Source organism: Lycium ferocissimum, chromosome 1, assembly GCF_029784015.1.
Source record: "Lycium ferocissimum isolate CSIRO_LF1 chromosome 1, AGI_CSIRO_Lferr_CH_V1, whole genome shotgun sequence".
Lineage (NCBI taxonomy): Eukaryota > Viridiplantae > Streptophyta > Magnoliopsida > Solanales > Solanaceae > Lycium > Lycium ferocissimum.
In genome coordinates this window covers 43,385,692-43,405,531 of record NC_081342.1, presented here as the reverse complement: position 1 = coordinate 43,405,531, position 19,840 = coordinate 43,385,692, and positions in this window count along the sequence as shown.

Genomic DNA, 19,840 nt, shown 5'->3' with positions numbered 1-19,840 from the left:
GTGGAATCATAGCAGCCCGCGTAGCGGTGACATGTCCGGCCATGTAGGCACGGTGGTATCACAAGCAGCCCGCCTTCGCGGTGACATGTCTGGCCAATTAGGCGCAATGGAATCACATCATCGTACATATCACATACTTATCATTATTATTTATCTCATAGGCATACCATGGCTTTATCATAATTTAACATCATTATACATTTATCATCAAAACATACATTAGAACTTGAGGGCAACTATAGCTGTGTCGGGGTGACAGAAGGTCGTGGACCCCCGATTACATTATGGAGTAATCGTAAGCGTCATATCTCACCTTGGAGGGACTAACGTTTAAAGGTGAGTGCACATAAGGAAAACATCAACAGATCATAGCCGACATCATTAACTTCGTAAAGACATCATAGCATGAACTCTAGGATCTTTAGACTTAAGCTCATCATTATCATTATCGTATTTATAATGCATCTATCATGTTATATAGCTATTCATGAACATAGACCCTTTGTTTCCTTGAAGATAGGGAATTCATGAAGAAGAAGGAATTTCATGTCATAAGATTCATGTCTTAGAAAGAAAGGACTAGCCTCACATACCTTTGTCGCTTAACTATTCTATTGCTTGCTCGTTCTCCTTTAATGCTCACGCCTTTACCTTCAAGAGAATTCGTGACATTAGCTACACATTTATATGAACGGGCTTACTAAAGCTAGAGAAAATTGGGCAGCATTTCCTTTGTTTATATGACTTCCTCTATATTCCATATCAACTCCCAAACATCCGTAATATCATTCATAATATCATAAATAATAATCATCCTTTATCTACATTATCCACATTTCACAATTTCACTTCAATTTCCCCATAATCATGGTCATAATTCACTATTACGTTCTTCCACGTATAATTCTCATTCCATGTTCTAAATGTCATTCACAATCTACTTACAATCACAACATATCCATATTCATGATTCATTCCAAACTACTACTCCACAATAGCACTATTCCCACATTTATGACCCATTTTCTATGTTCTAGTGCAATCCAAGTATTTCAACTTTTCAATACTTCAAATAATATGAAAAGATCATGAAACTCACCTTAGATAGTGTAGAAACAAGCCTTGAGTGGCAATACTCTTCTTACTCCAAAACCTTAGTTCACTTCTCTTGGGATTCCTTAGCTTAGATGAACTTTGATGAATTTCATACACTTGATTCACTTGAACTCTTGATATTGATCTTTGATTTCCTTTGTTTTCTTGTGGATGAAATATGTGGAACCTTCTAGAGGTCTTGAGAGGTTGAAGAAGTGTGTGGAAATGAAATAAATGAAGTGGGAACAAACTTATATAATCAGAACTTGTTCAGTTCGTCGGGACTTCCACGGACACTTTCACGGTCCGTGGAACATTATGCTGTCCGTGGAACTGGTCGTGGTTCACCACCAGCCAGCCACCAACTCTGTTGGGAGTTTCAGGGACCCTTCCACGGTTCGTACAAAGTTACACGGTCCGTGGAAGTGGCCGTGTAACTCACAGTTTTCCCGAAGTCGTCTTCCGTCGTTTCGTTTAATCCTTATGGAACCTTCTTAACACTTGTTTAACACTTCAACATCAATCTAAGGGACGTTATAACTCTTTCCCAAAGCATCATTAGGACATCATTAACTCAATACTCATAATTCTTGCCCGACACACAACTTATGACGCGCTTTCCTCAGCAACTTTCCTCTCCCACTTCCAATGTCTTTGGAAATCTTAATTAGGACCATTAAAGGCTATTTCTTACTTATCAAAACATCGAATACGTCTTACCCTTCTTCAGCCTATTCATTGTACGTTGGGAATTTTCCTAGGTGTAACAAAGATTGGCACTCCATTTAGGCATCCCATATCCTTTGAAATCGTTATTGTCAAATAATGAATTCAGTTATCTAGAAAGAGTTTCTGCAGACAAAATAAACAATGCAAGTGACAAAGGATCCCCTTTTTTGACACCCCTAGATGAGTGAAAACACCCATGAGCTTGACCATTGATGAGTACAGAATACCAATTGTTGGCTAACAATTTCCAGATCAAATCAACACACTGTTCAGCAAATCCTATCCTCCTTAAAACCCTGGTTAAAAATAGCCATGATACTCTATCATATGATTTGGTCATATCAAGTTTAATGACCACATTTGCTGGTTTTCCTCTAAGTCTAATATCAGAGACAATTTCCTGAGTCAATAATACATTTTTAATGATATTTCTCCCTTGACAAAACCTGATTGATTGGCAGAAATTAACTTAGGCAACACCTTTTCCATCTTATTATGCATCACCCTGGATATTACCTTATTAATAAAATTGCTAAGGCTTATAGGCCTTATATCTCAATCACATTCTTCTTTGGTAACATCACTAGATTAGTGTGTGTTATGGATTTTGGAAGAGTATGACCTTCATAAAAGGCTCTAACTACATTGACAACATCCACACTAATAGTTTCCCAACATGATTGATAAAAAGCACCTGTCAGTCCATCGGGACCACTTGCAATATCACCAGCCAGCTCAAAAACTGCATGTTTCACCTCCTCTATAGATGGCATACTACAAATTAGCTGATTGTCCTCATGAGAAACCATTGCAAGAATATGGTTCAATAAGGAAAGTCTGATCCTTCAGTTTCCTAAGTAAATTGTTTCTGATAGAAAGAAATTGCTTCTGCTGCAAGATTATGTGTAACATCAATCCAATTCCCCTCAACATTCTAAATTCTTTTTATTTGTGTTCTCTTCCTTCTACCATTAATAATATTGTGAAAGAATCTTGTATTTCTGTCTCCTTCAGCAAAGCAATCAAAACTAGATTTTTGCCTCCAATACTCTTCTTCATAATGCAAATACTTCTTCAATTTAGCTTGAGCTCTTTGCAATACCATTCTATTCATCTCTGATGGAGTTTACTCAAATAATTGCTCCTTCACTCTTACAATGTCCTCCCCGATACACAATTGCTTGAAAATATCACCAAAAGTTTGCTTACTCCAACTTGATATAACAGTTTTGACATTTTTTATTTTCTGCTTAAAGGAGAGAAACACATCGAGATTGTTATCAGCATGCCAATGTTGTCTCACCATTTCTTGAAATTCCTCATGTTCAATATAAAACTTCAGAAATTTCAAAGGTTTGACAAATTGTTAAACTTGATCTTCACATGATAACAACATAGGAGCACGATCTGATCTAGTTCTGGATAGATGATCAACCTCTAAATGTCCAGACCAATTTTGGAAGGACTCATTAGATAATATCCTATCAAGCCTTTTAAAAATACATTCACTATCACTTTTTCCATTCCACCATGTAAATGGACTACCTTTATAGCGTACCTCAGATAATTCACATGAGTTAATACAAAAGGAAAATTCTTCATATTCTTGTGGAAAAACTGGCAAACCACCAATTTTCTCTTCCTCATTCATAATGACATTAAAGTCCCCTCCAATCAACCCCGGTGCTGATATACCATCAGACATACAATACAAACTATCCCATAATAAAAGCCTCTCTATAGCATCACATTTTGCATAGACTATGGTGACAATTGGTGGTTTGCATAGCATTTTGCATAGACGATGGTGACAATTGGTGGTTTGCATAGAGATACGGTACAAACATCACATTCATATTTCCTCTGTTAGATTTTACTTGCTGACCTCTTTTTTCCGACTTTTATACGTGTTCTTTCTGGTGGTCCAGTGAAGAATAAATCGACAAACACAAAACCATTATATTGCTCAATCTAGTAATTGGATGTACCAACAACAACAAAAATATGAAAGCTTATAGTCATGGCCTCCAGATGGGCATTGTAGCACATGAATTAGAAATAGTCGTTCATGTTTTACCGCAAATCAAAACTTGAACAGATCGTTATAGTCGAAATTACTAACAACTACAATATTGACATCGAAAAATACTCCTGTAAGTTTATCGTTCTTTGTCTATATTCAATTTAATATTTTTAATACTACAGATCTTCCGAACAAACATAAATAATATTACTATTGGTCGCTTCATCTAAGTGTGTCTAATGGTATGTGATATTGTATATCATGTCTTATCAAATATTTCTACACAATAGATCCTTTTTTATTTTACCTTTTATTCTTTTGATTAACTCTTATTTTCGACAAGAAGGGGATAGAAATGGAAAATGATGATGTGCTTTTATATTGTCCAAAATCTCAAACTTTATGTTGATTTTTTGTGTGTTATAAAATAACCATCTTGAAAGAATCAATAGCATTGTGAAAAAAAAAATCAATAGCATATATAGTCGGTTCTATTTATCCAATAATAGCAATAGATTTTTACAAATAAATTTTTACTTCGAATTACTTTTTCTGATTCTTGAAACTGTGAGAAATTTCAGCACATGTCCAGATCATACTAACACATACTATACTAAAAGTGGGAACATACTCTCTCAAAAGTTCATTTTCAAAAGTATCCTTTAAAAGTTAACTATTTTGTCCTTGACGATAACTATCCCAAAGAGGAACTTCAATACGAATTTAACACAATATGTAAAAGAAAAATTATTAATTAGCAGTTCCACCCTCTCATGTCATCAATATTCTTATTTTATAACTCAAAACTATTAAATTATTTACAAAATTTTTAATAGTATTAGGGGATAAACGTGTGACACATGTTCCCAAAGACTAGTATTATATCTAAAGCAAGAACGCCCCAAGTGAAAAGTTGAAATACTAAAATGTCCTTAAAAAGTTGAATAACATTTTTACCCTTCAATCAAGCACAATTTTAATATTACTTTTGTGCAACAATATAAATGTAATCAAATAAAGATTTTAAGAAACAAAAAGTTACTTTAAGAAAAGATAAATGTGTGGAACATCAAGATGATCAGGTTTAGGGAGACTTTTGATTTTCTCGAGAACAATCTAAGCTTAAGTAATTATTTTCTCATGGTAAAAGAGGGATATCAATGGTAACAACAAGAGCCTTATTCATGACGTAATACCTGAAATATTAGGAATAAATATATACAAAGTAAATATGTATCGTCTTGACAGTTGTAGTATAGTATTCCACACTATATTAACTTAGAAATATTTTAGTTTGTGATCTGTTGTACTTTACTTTTCTGTAATCTCTTGGTATAGTGATTACTTTTAGATTGATTCGCCTACTGGTGGGGCTAGGTGTCATCACATTCTAGGTGAGATTTTGGGTCGTGACACATTGATTAGAAATAACTTTTTTTTCTTACAAAAAATTGTCCTTCTAGTAGACCAATAAGGAACCAAAAAAAAAAATTGAGCTCACGCGCACAGTAAAGGTAAAATGGGTTGATTTTCCTTCCCACTGCGCGTTATATAGACGACAAGTCTGGTCTACTTCACTTAACCTGATATTTTATAAACTTTCTAATTCTTTCTATCTCTTTTGCTTAGTATAAACGAGAGGCCTGGTCCAAGACACTCAACTTAATATTTACAGATTTGCTAAGTCTTTCTTTCTCTTCTAAAATTTTGTTGTTTTTGCATAGGGGTGTTCAAATGAGACCGAAAAACCGATCCGAACCGGTAAATCGAGTTAAACCGACTTAATAAACCGAAAATCGGCCCGGTTTGATTTGATTTGGTTTTAAATTTTAAAAACTTGATAACAGTTGGTTTGGTTTGGTTTGGTATTACACACAAAAAACCCGAACCAAACTGATAAATATATACATATTTAAAATATTATATATATTAATTAAATTTTATCTATCTTCTTTGTAGTTTAGGGTCTTCCAAGTTCAATACATACTCAAATAATTAAGATGAAAGTCTAGCCCATTTATGTTTAAGGTAAAATAACAACGTTGAAGGTAAAAATGGAATTTTCCCTCATTTAGTTTTTCATCTCAAATTCAAACGTTTCTTAGTTTTCCAATTGTTAATATCAACCTTCAATTATGAATAATACGTTATTCACTTCAGTCAAAAGACTTGATTTGATTTGATACTTCTAACCAAGAGCTTCCCACTCAGTAAATACATAGGTAGATTCAAAAAGCCAATTATTTCCTTTCTGATTTCGTCTCTCAGTTCAAAGATGCTCTGGATATTGTCTCAAGCGTATGTTAATATTTCTTTGGAACCTCGTTATCCATTTATGAATAATATGAAATTTTTGTACCTCACTCGTAACAATTGTTTTGCATTATAAAATACATCCTTAAAACCCGCAAAAATCGAACCAAACTGATAAAACCAACAAAGCTGAAACCGATAGAATTTATACTATAATGGTTTGGTTTGATTTTAATAATAAAAAAAAAAACCCGACTTGATTGGTTTGGTTTGATTTTAACCAAAAATCGAATCAAACCGGACCATGAACACCCCTAAATTGCTCCTTGCTTATAATTAAAAGAAATTGTTTAATTCTGGGTAATATTTTGAATTATCATATTCAATGTTCGGAAGAAATATTCTTAAAGACAGTATATTGACACGCCTCAAAATAAATTTCATACTCCCTATTATTTTTCTAACATTAAATGATTAAAAACCTTTAGTTTACGATAGTTGTTTCAGTATACTTGATGATGATACATATGCAGTGAAAAATACTTGTTTTGAACGCATTCCTATAAATGTTGAAATATACTTGATTCTATTAGTTGATTCAAAACAATTTCATTCTTTTAACTAACTGAGGAAAAATTTGTAAATTGATAAAATCTAGTGAGCGTATTTTGTCTTAAAGAAATTGAGTTGTCAAAGGCTCATTTCAGGCGCGCTTATGCTCTGAAGCTTAGAAAAGTTTAGGAGAGAGTGTTTGTCTTGCATGAGCTGCGCTTTAATGTAGGCAAAGCAATCTCATTTCCTCTAATCCTAACGGAAAATATTATAATTGAATGTGTTACTCGTTTCCATGTCTACATGTTTCTTCATTGTGCCTCGTTTACACTTCTAATTATGCTTTGCGTTTAAAGCCCCCTTTTTTTTATGACATGGGAATCCGCAGCACTTTGGGTGTGCACAGGGTAAGCTCCTGTGCAATAGCTCGCAAACCACACAGAAAAGGTAACTCGCACTAGGCAAGCCCTATGCGACGAGCTCGACCCATAAGGCAAATCTCCTGCTATCGTAGGTAGGGGGTTTCGAAATTGAGACCTTCATTATGAAAGCCTCATGCTCAACCAACTGAGCCACCTTATAAACTTGAAACGCTCTTTAAAACCTTTTGCAACACTGCAAAAAAATATTCACTTTTAAATTTTCTCATGTTTACTCTAAAAAAATAAGTTAATTAAGAATTAGAAAAATAATTTTCACAGTAGAAATAGAGAAACAAGTTTCATCATTAGCATTTCGCGCAGATTGGCCCTTACCACCATCCCCCAAATTCCACTGCTACTTTTTAGGCCGGCTATTGCCCAATGTGCCTGAAATATTGTACATCGAACTGTCACATTTATGCCATCCGAAATGGTTACAATTTTGTACTAGGGTTAATCTGTCAATACTATCTGGACCCGGCACTTTTGTAACCCAAAAAAAAAAAAAAAAATTGGAACCAAACTAACCCATTAAAAAAAAAAAAAAAACTAAACTAGGCTTCACGCATAGATTTTGTGCTTGAAACCCCTACCAAAAACCGATCCCATTTCCAGCATACTCTTCTCTTTCATTTCCTCCATTTTCACCCTTTCAACACACTTTTGCACTCCAAAAACATGTCTCAAAGTATTGAAACTTCAAAGTTTGCTATACAACCCGATATTTGTGAATGCAGTTATTACTGTAGACTAAAAACATCAAAGACCCAAGATAATCCGGGTCGCCATTTTTGGCGTTGTAAAGTTCCCGAAGTAAGTGTTTTTACATTTTTTAGTGTTTTTTTTTTTTTCACGTTATCCATATATTTTACTTTAAAAAACTGATTTTCTTGTAATGTTTATAGGATATGGGCAGTTGCAAACACTTTCGGTGGGAAGATAGCATTCATGTGGATAAAGCGGTGGCGGCGAAGTTTAAAAATTCACTTTTTGATAGAGATACCGTGACTTCACGTATCTCTAGAGATACCGCTAAGTTGGACTCGCAATTTAAGCTTGTGGAAGCTGAAGAAAAAATTAAACTTTTGGAGGTCTTGCTCACCGGTTCCCAAAAAAAATGAATTTTCTTTGAAGGCTAAACTTAGAGAGGCTCAACACGAGAAACTAGCTTTGAAAGAAAAACTTAAATTGTGGAAGATTATTTATGTTATCTTGTTGTTGTTCATTATTTATATGCATTTTGTTTATTAAGTTTAATATTTCTATGGATTATGTTTTTTACTAGTTGTACTTAATCTGCACCCTTTATGTACTAATTTATTTGTGTTTCTTTGTTAAATTGTCAATTAATAATAGACTTTAACAATAAACTTTGAAGAATTAAAAACATGCCAAACTAATTCAAATTTATGACTTCATCATAAAATAAAAATACAAATTAACAGCCTTAGTCCGAAACTTAAATGACCCATAATCTAAGACAATGAGCCTAAATAGACCCTAATCATCATCAGAATAGAAGTCCTCAATATCGTCCTCAGAACGATATTGGCGGTCTCTTAACACACATCTTTTTTCAGGAGATGTTAGTTCTCTACCGGTTGATGATGCTTGTTCTTCGGCCAACTTTAGCATGTAAAATCTACAACGTCTTGCCAGCATTCTGTTGTTTTCTTTTCTAATCATTTGTGCCGCAAGCTTGCAAGTTGCTGGACCTACTCGAGGCATGGTTATTTAGCACCTTGTTAGGATTGGAGCGTTGAGATTTTTCAAGTCACGAACAAGACATTTTGATTCGGCAATCCGATGTGACCATTCTCGGCGTAAATCGCAATAATATTCTCGCGGATCTGAATATTTTACACTGCAAAAATCATCATTACGCTCTATAAGAAGGTCGGGATTTAGCTCATCTAGGTTGAAATCACTGGTATCACTCGAAAAACTGCTATGATTTGAACTCTCATCATCACTGCTATTTGGTTCTTTTGGAAGGAGTAAAGACCAAGCTGAGTTTCTACTACTCGACATTGAATACATTGTAGTCTAATAACAAAAAAAAAGGTTACTTATATAGTTTCAAACCCCCAAGTACACTCGGGGGAGGGGGGTCTTTATGACCCTACCTACTTACCTTATCATAAGAAAAATATTAATCTTCATCGGACATTTCACAATCCGAATTCCACTTGGATCTAAATCTTGTGCTACCATGTATACCATATTCTACCTTATGGTAACGTATTTGCATCCGATTGTTCTCTTCGCAAAAACGATTAAGAGCGAAATTAAACTCTTGTGGAGTTCCGTGAGGCCTCGACATAGCACTTTTTTTGGGCGTTTAAGCCCTACTGAAGCTAACTTTTGCTCCAGTGCTTCAGCCTCCCTAACACGCTAATTCCATTCCTCTCTCATTGTTTTATTGTATTCTTGACTGAGTCTTTTGTTAGGGTTATTTGAGTAATGAAAATCATCATTATCTAGTTCCCATGTCCTACCCATTGCTTCAAATATGTTTGTTGGGGTAAAACTTGTAATAGAATCAAGATTACCAAATTGGGTGTAGAATGTCATGATAACTCGTTTTAAAGTGAATACTAGTTGTTTGTCAATCATGTTATATATAGTACTGCATTTTTTGACCGTTTATTTGAATTTAATTCATATTATGCAACGTTTCAATGCGCAATAGAACATGATTTGACAACACATCATACAAGCTAATTTTAGCTTTTTTGTGACACGTAAAGGACCGATTTGACAATACAATGCTGGATTTTTTGACCGTTTATTTGAATTTAATTCATATTACGCAATGTTTCAATGCGCAATAGAACATGATTTGACAACACATCATACAAGCTAATTTTAGCTTTTTTATGACACGTAAAAGACCGATTTGACAAGACAATGCTGCATTTTTTTGACCGTTTATTTGAATTTAATTCATATTACGCAATGTTTCAATGCGCAATAGAACATGATTTGACAACACATCATGCATGCCGATTTCAGCTTTTTTATGACATGTAAAGGACCGATTTGACAATACAATGCTGCATTTTTTTACCGTTTATTTGAATTTAATTCATATTATGCAATGTTTCAATGTGCAATAGAACATGATTTGACAACACATCATGCATGCCGATTTCAGCTTTTTTATGACATGTAAAGGATCGATTTGACAATACAATGTTGCATTTTTTGACCGTTTATTTGAATTTAATTCATATTACGCAATGTTTCAATGCGCAATAGGAGTCAATATGAATCTATTTAAGAAGAATGTTGGACGAGGTAAAAAGTCATCCATTTCATAAGTTTAAGTCTCTTAAGTCATTCAAAAAAAAAAATCAAAGATCCTACAAAAAATTGCTCAAGATATTCCACTAGTTAAGTTTTCAATACAATGGGATGGTATTATCCTTGATGACAATAGTACAGTTCTGTCACGACCCAACCCCGTAGGCCGTGACTAGTGCCCGAGCTGGACACTCGTATACGTACCTGTTAGCTATAATCAACCCAAAACTAAACATAATAGGGACTTGTAAAAACAAAACGTCGCCTCAGAACTATTATATATATATATATATATAATAGGTAACCTGTCTCCTGAGGAGTCACAACCAATTAAGATTATAACATATTACACGAGCCGACAAGGCTGTCATAACGTGTGGGAACGTCCCAACTATATGTATGCAAGCCGACAAAGCTGCCACTACATACAACATCCAAATATATATATATATATATATATATATATATATATATATATATATATATATACGCAAGCCGACAAGGCTGCCACTACGTATGGGAACATCCCAAAATATAAGTCATGCTAACACAGCTGAACAACATCTATATACAACCCACACATATGTCTACAGACCTCTAAGAGTATCAACAGTGACATATGACGGGACAGGGCCCCGCCGTACCCCTGGATAAACATATATATATACATCAAAGATCTGTACCAAAAGTCTAGGCTCCGGAACAATGGAGCACTCCAAGACAGCTGAGTAGAAGTCCTAAGCTGGAGGATCACCCAAGCGAATATACGTACCTCGGGGGCATGAACGCCCCCCCCGAAGAAAGGGGTCGGTACGAAGTTATGTCTTGAGTATATATAAAGCATGAAATACAATAAGGAAGATCATAAGCTCGAAGTAGAGATTCCAGGAGGCAAGTATGATAATCAAGAAATCACTGTACCTGTGCCTTATGAAATAAGATCATGCATATCATTATCATATACCATACCCGGCCCATTATGGGACTCGGTGAATAAAGTCGTGTACACGTATACCATACCCGACCCATCATGGGACTCGGTGCCATAATCATATCATCGTATCATCATATCATCATATCATCGTATCATCATATCATCATACACCGTACCCGACCCTCTAGTGAGGAACTCGGTGAACAATGTAGTAAAACTGTGCACGATAACATACCCGGCCCGGGACTCGGTGAAAGATGTAATAACAGTATGCACGAGCAGAGTAGTGAGTAACCATATACAATTAAATCATCATCTGAGACTCAGTAGATAAGTAGACTAACTAACACTCGAGTATCAAGACGATAGTCATGTTAAGTACTCCTTGAATGTCACTATGAACTATATCAAATAGAGCCTCAGGAATCATAGACACGTATCAAGATAATAAGAAATAGCTTATGGAAGTCAAGGACATTAGCCATCGTAGAGTTTCTAAGAATAGGAGCTTATACATACCGACTACTATCCAACGTATAGAAGACTCGAGGGGCAATAACTCAATTACCTTAAGAGTTCTAACATCAAGAAGTGAATAAGAATCATGAATCACACTCGGAACTTATGAATAGAATTACCCCAAATCTCATATCATACGTTACTTATATCTAAGACATGCCAAAAGAAAGAAGGGATAGCTTTATATACCCGTCGTAGATCAACCGTAACCAAGCTTGATTCGTCGCTTCCTTTAGCCTATTTAATATGAGAGTAACACTATTGTCAATAAACTACAACTTCCTAAACTTATAAATCTACAACCAATCACTTATGGGAATCACTTCTTAATTCATACTTCTTGATTAGTGTTTTGATTAGTTAAGAACTTAACGGAAATCGGGCAGCATTTCTTCTATATAACTCGCCTAACCCAAACTTCCAATTAATCTCCGATTATCACAAAAATACCAACAACAACGATAGCAGAAATAATCATATCAAATCTTTAAATTCCAGCCCATAAACAACTCAATCAACCACCAACAACTTACACGACAATAACCACATCGACAGTAACAACAACAACACGACAACGACATCAACTACCACGCGTTCAAGTAATATATCAAGATTAGCCAAAACAAGATTCGAGAATGTCCCGAGACAGCCCGCACAACATACTAAATCAGCCCACATATTACGACATTCCATAATCTTTAACATAACGACTACGACATATTCAAGTTACTTTTAATAATCTATAGCCACAACACTTCATCGAGTGACCTTATAATAGTCCAACAATTACTACAACACAATACATAGTCTTAACTACTCTTAGTCCTTCAATTCAACAAGAACTTAGTCTTCCAATTCAACAAGAACAACAACACAACCAAACCAGATCATTCTCGATACAATACAATTATAACTTTAAGTATCAAATTCCTTCATTTTCATCATATAACCAATAACAACAACAACGACAACACCAACTTAAAATTAATCCACCATTCTTTAGATTAGAACAGCCCCAACATGGCCCAACGGAATCTTAACACTAACATATACAATTCCTTCACTTTTAACATATAATCCATAATAATAATAATAACAACAACAATCAACCTAGTCTAAGTTAAACAACCTCAATTCTGTCCATTTCAACACCAATGCTAATCATGCAATTTTCTTACTTCCAATTCCACTTAATACAAATTAAACTCTCCATTACAACATAATTAACCCCAATTTTATGACAAAAGAAGAAGTCTTACCTTAATTTAATTAGGGCAGATCTTTCAATAACTTGCACAACTTGCCCACTTCATCTTCTTCAACTTTAACTTTTGATCTTGTTGCTCCCTCAAACACTTAGAACACCTTGGAGATTAATTTTCTATCAAGAACATGAATTCAATCTTGCACAGCCATGGCCGTGAGTGTCACGACCCAACCCGATAGGCCGTGACTAGTGCCCGAGCTGGGCACCCAGACACATTCATCAAATCTGAATCACAAACAATTAGCTTACGCGTATACAAATATCAGACGCTGTCTCAAATTATCTCAAACTGTCTCGAACACATCTCAAACACAAACATATATATATCAGAAGCCGGCAAGGCTATCAAATGGCACATCGGCCCCAAACATATACAATGCAAGCCGACAAGGCTGCCACGGCGAATAGGATCGCCCAGAACATATATCATACAAACACACACCGAGATAGGCCTAACCCACATATACGTCTCTGAGACCTCTGCACGGACCAACGAGAATCATATGACGGGACGGTGGCCCCGCCGTCCCACCGAACAAACTCATACATATACAACGGACGAGTATATACCAAAATGTGGGCTCCGAAATAAAGGGAGCACTCAATGCGTAATGGGTGTCCTAGGCGGTGGATCGTCGAATGCGTACGTCCGTACCGCGGGCATGAAACGCGGCCCCCGAAGAAGGGGTCGTACGAATATGTACTGAGTATGCAAAGCAGAAGATATAGTAACAGATCTGAGTCATGATCGAAACAGAGGTACAGAAAGTAAACATAATAACCAGAATACTAAAATGCCTCGCTTTCTTTTGAAAAACCTCTCTGCCATATAAATATATACGAAAAATCAAACATATCATATAAGCTGACAATTAACCAAATGTCGAGGAACGTACGGCCCGATCCACAAATAATACCATAATCGTAAACATACCATAGCCCATCATAACATCATGACCGGTCCTATGAGATGCCATTAACCGATGTGGGATTGGCCTAAACCAATGTGGGATTGGCCTAAACCAATGTGGGATTGGCCTAAACCAGTGTGGAATGTTACCTCACTACTAGGTTTGCCCCACCATTGGGTTTGCCCCACCACCGGCTCTGATTCCAACAAATCACATATTCTAAAAACATCCATACATATAACATATAACGTAGCATACATACACAGTACCCGACCGAAAAGGGGCTCGGCGTACCGGACACATCATAACAGCAGAATAATATATATACGGTTCCCGGCCAAAAGGGGCGCGGCGAACTGAACACATCATACCTCCGAACACAACATTGTGCACACAATAACATAACCGGCCCGAGACTTGGCGAACAATGTAACCACAGAATGTATGAACAAAATCATGAGTAACCAAATATAGTTTAAAACATTTTCAAAGACTCAATGGGTTAATCAAAACGAACCGTCTTTTATAAGCCAAAACAATAGTTAAATCAGATTTTCTTCCGAATATCACTCGGGGACATACCAAACCGAACTTCCAAAAACATAGTTACGTACCCAAATCATGTGCATAAGATCATTATCATAAACTTAAAAGGTGGGTAAACTGATCATACTTGAAATCGGGATAATAACTAAATCAAATTCTTTTAAAAGTCGTCAGGATTACGAGAGAAGAGTCGCGGGACCCACGGACGGGTGTTGACCCGAGTCGGGCCCGCCTATGAAAAACATAATCATCATACATCATGGAATCATTTTTGAGCATATCGAGGCGATCCGGTTCTGTTTGTGAAAGTTACGGACTTTCGTAGTTTCCGGAATCATTTAGGAACAAAACTCTTTTAAAAACCAAACTTTTAGTCAACTTTTGAAACTTATTCATACAAAAGACATAGGGCGATTTCGTCATATCATGCATACGAAGACCAAGAAACAAATAATAATCACAGACATGGTCGGATCGCGAGAGTAGAATTTCCTCGAGGCTCGTGTCATAGCCCATTTGTAACTAAGGCATGCCAAAAGAAGGAAGGGTTGCACTTTACATACCTCGTCTGTTTTCCAAGCTAATCCAAACTCCAACCTATGTCTCGGACTCCCCGAGGTCTACATAACATCAATAAATGCCAATGTCAACTATAAGTATTTAAGAGTTCTGTTACACCTCGCATTTTTGCACATTTGAGTATTCCGAGTTAATGTCGGGAAGTTAAGGACCAGGTTAAAATTTTTCTTAGAATGCGTAAGTTGTTTATTCATCCTTTGTATTGGAATGGAGCGTTAAGGGTAAATTTGGAATAAGAAAGATTTGGAGGCTAAAAGTGGGGGAAATAATTTCATGAAATGGCACAAGTGTATATTATATATTTGTGGGCTAAATATATGTGTAAATGGGCAAGCATGACTAAGCCCAATTTGGATTATGGACCAAAGATGACCAAGCCCAACTAAATTAGTCATCTTTTAATTTGGAAAAAAAAGAAGAAAATTCTAGAAAAATTTGGAAGAAGAAGAGGCATGTGCATGGTCATGTGCCACTTATGTATATATATATATGTGTTGGTCATCACTTTGGAATTCAAGAAAATTCAAGAAGAGAAAGAGAACAAAAGAAAGATGAAAAAAAAAGAGGGAGAGGGGTTCGGCCAAGGGCTGGCCGAACAGCCCTTTGATGGTGATCATGGAAAATTTTTCTCCTCATGTTTCCCTACTAATTGGAAGGTTCTCTACGACATGGAGTGGTTGATGGAAGTAGAAAACCATTCGTTGTTGAAATTCCTCAAGCCTAGCCGAGGGGAAGTTCAATGGAACAAGGTGAGGTTCAATTTTCTTTGCATGTTTCATAGGAGTTTATGCATGTTGTAAGATGTAGAAGTGAAGAAAATCATGAAAATATGGATATGGTATGTGGCCGTATGTGTTGGGGTGATGTGTAGGGATAATGGATTAAGTGAATTTAGCATGTCTATGTGTTGTTGTAGAGTGTAGAAAATAAATGAAAATTTATGAAGTTATGCATATTGTTGTTGAGCCGTGCATAGGGGCTGATTTGGAAGTAATGTAATTTTAATATTCTTTCTTGAGTTTATGAAAGTAATGTTGTAAACGTATGGGATTGTCGATATGGATTATGAGTTGGGAAAAAAGAAAATGTGTTATTGATGTCCTAGTGTAGTTGAAGGAATTCGGGTGAAGTAGCATATGGTTTAGGTTGTTTTGAAAATCGTATATATTGCTTGGAGTGTTCTTAAATCGTGTTTGAAAGGCCTCGGAATAATATTGAACGAACGATCAATAATGTGAGTTTGAATGGGCGTAGTTTATTTGAAGGTGAATGAAATGTTATTGAATTAAATTGTATATGTTTGGAGATGCTATTGTTGGTTTTGTTGTTGATATTGTGGCCGAGTTCCATTCTCGGATTGTTGTTGTTAAATTGGGCCGAGCCATATTCTCGGGACGGTGTATTTACAGGGGAAATCTTGTCGAAATTTCGACGGACAAAGTGTTGCTTTAAAGAATCGACTCATAAATGCCCTTAACTAAGGTTTGGTAAATGCGACCATTTGTAGATTTTTGGCGGATTTGGAGCTCGAATTTGGAGAAGCGTAAGAAGCGGAAAAGGTATGTAAGGCTTCACTTTCTTTCTTTGGCATGTCTTAGATGTAATAGGCTTGAATACGTGTCTCGGGGATTACTCTGATCCTAGAAATCCGAGATTGAAATTTGATTACTATTCATTCATTAGAATTGAACTAAATGCCTATGAATAGTCGAAAGAATTGTCTAGACACCTAGAACTTGCATGAATAGGATCCGTATGCCCTAAGGCTCTCATACGTCTTGTCATGAAACGTGTTATATGTAAATGGTGTTCGCCGCCTCATTTGACTCGAGGTGGGCCCACTATTCCCTAATTTCCTCCTATGGCTCCCTTCGGTTTATTTCAATATTACAGCTAAAGAAAACTTTTGGATATTATTTCGACTACTAAATAAGAATTGTTTTAACTAAACCCTTGACCCCAATGCATAATTTTCTTTTCTAAAAGTTTACAAATGTTTTCCAAAAATATTCTTTTTTTCTTCAAAAACCCAGTTTTACAATATTGAAAGTCTTAATAACTAAAGCAATGACTATGATTCTACGATGCCTATGATCCTATGAATACTATGATTCCATGACGACTACGATCCTATGAAGACTGTGATCCCATGAATGCTATGATCCTACGAATACTATGGTCCTATGATGCCTATGATTCTATGATGGCTATGGTTCTATGATGACTATGATTCTATGATGCTATGATGCCTATGATTCTATGACAACTATGATTCTATGACTCGATATGCTATGACATGTTCTACGTTGACGAGTCTCGCCTTATGATTATCGTTCCTTCAAGGTGAGACAAAGCGACCATGATTACTTCATAATGCGATCGGAGGTTTCCGACCTTACGTCACTCCGATAAATACATGATTTCCTTGGGCTCTCTTGCATGCTAAATATGAACATGGGTTGGGGGGATGGGATACTTGAATACTTGGAATTTGGGAAGGAACTATGTTTCATTGCCACAGTCGGTGGCTTATCATCCGGACGCGGGATGCCGGACGCGGGATTTATGGCGAGGCTGGGTATTCGGCGCTATGTGGGCGAGCCGTCTCGCGCGGTACTATGACTTTGATATGACCAAATAAGCATGCATGACATCCGCCCCCGGGGGCACTCATATGCACGAGTTACTCGCTATCCTATGCTATGTTCTATGTTCTCCATGCGGTATATGATTCCTATGTACGGTCACGGCTCGACATGACATATTCTATGTTTCTATGCGGTTATTGTTCATATATACATTTCTTACTATGTTACCGTCTATGCCTTACATACTCGGTACACTATTCGTGCGACGCCCTTCTTGTGGGCGGCTGCGTTTCATGTCGCGCGGTACCCCCCGGACGAGTAGAAGTCATTATAGAAGATGTTCCGACAATGTTGGCAAGCTCCACTCGCCCGGAGAGTTCTTGGAGTCAGCTTACACGTGCTATGGTCCATGATTACTGATTAGAGACTTTGCGAGACGAGTCGTGGGTCTAAGGTGTCAACCTTAAAAAAGAGTTTCTATGGTTGACGTGTTTTATTATACGGAGCCCTCATATATTCAATCTGTATTTACTTTGAGAAATGACGAAAAGATTTTGAAAAAAATTGCTATGTATTTTACTTCATTTTGTCTTAAGAATCCAAAGAGTTCATATGTGTAATAAGAGTTAGCGGGTTCGCTCGGCTCGTACACGGGGGTCGAGTGCCCATCACACCCTAGCAAAGTCGGGGGGTGTGACAAAGTGGTATCAGCGAGGTCGGTCCAAGGGTTGTACGCAAAGTCGTGTCGGTAGAGTCTGTTTATGGGTGTGAAGCCGGCCACATTTATAAACAGGAGGGCTGCGGGGCATTTAGGAGCTGTTGACCTTCTTTACGTCCTATGATCGTGCGATAGAGCCAAGTCCTAGGAAAATGGAATCTCCTATGCGAGCCTTACCTACGACGAAAGAAAGTGAGAAGTGATATGGAAAGTTACAAGGACAAGTATTGATGTTACGATGCCCACAGGAGGGGCTCGGTATGGCTAAGATGAGTCGTATACATATGTAAGCCGCAAGGTATTGCTAATAACTGCTGTGTGCGGATCTGAATAATGAAGATAATGAAGAAGGCCCTACCAGAATGGGCATGTCTAAGAGAAAGAAGTGTGAAAAGGAAATACGATAAACAGACAATAAACGAGATGCGATGTTTCAAGAAGGGTTATGGAATTGGCACGACGACGAAGGTGCGATCACTACCTCGGGAACTTTGAGGCCCAGGATAAGAAGTGGTTATGCACACGAGTGAAAGGTGAGCATTCGGAACTAAAAAGGGCAAAATAGTAATTCCAAAGAAAGGACGTGTTATGAAAATATTCCAGAATCGGTACGACTTCGACTTGCCCCAGGGTATGTAATAAAGGTTATACGAGGAAGTGGACGCGATTATATCAGCGTTAAGACACCAGATTCTACCAGAGTTTCGAGGTTAAGCGTGCTCGGTGGGAGCAATTCTATGATGGGTGACCCGCAGGAAGTATGCAAGAAATTCTACTTATCCAGACTTAAGAGACAAATGAGAAGCTAGGTGTTACATCCCGTGTTTTTGTGCATTCGGAAAATTTGGGCATAATTGTGATTTGTAAGAATAAGGCTATGCTTTGATTTTATGTGGTGTGTATGTCGTTACTTATGAAAAATATTGACACGAGAACATTGGAGAGGGCCAAGGGCAAAATTGGAATCTCGGAAATTTGTTTCGGGAAATTGCAAAATATGATTTCTAAGCTATTGGGCTCAAAAAAAAGAAAAATTGGGCCCAAATAAATGGGGTGGCCTGGCCATGGCATTTATGGCCCAAGACAATGAGATTTTTCATGTGCTTAATTAATATAAGGGATGAGCATGCATGATTATCATTAGAAACTTCAAGAAAAATTGAGAAAAAAGAAGAAGAAGGCTACGGCTAAGAGGAGAAAGAAGAGAAAAGAAAAGAAAAAAAAATTCTTGGAGCTTCAATCTTGACTCAAAAATCTTGTTCTTCGCGAATTCTTAACAAGCTTGAGGTGCTCTACGACATAGTATAATTGGTTTGGAGAAAGAACTCCGTTGGCGGAAAGTTGAAAATTCAAGAAAAAGGTAAGATTCTTGTGTTTTAAGTTATGGAATGAATTTAT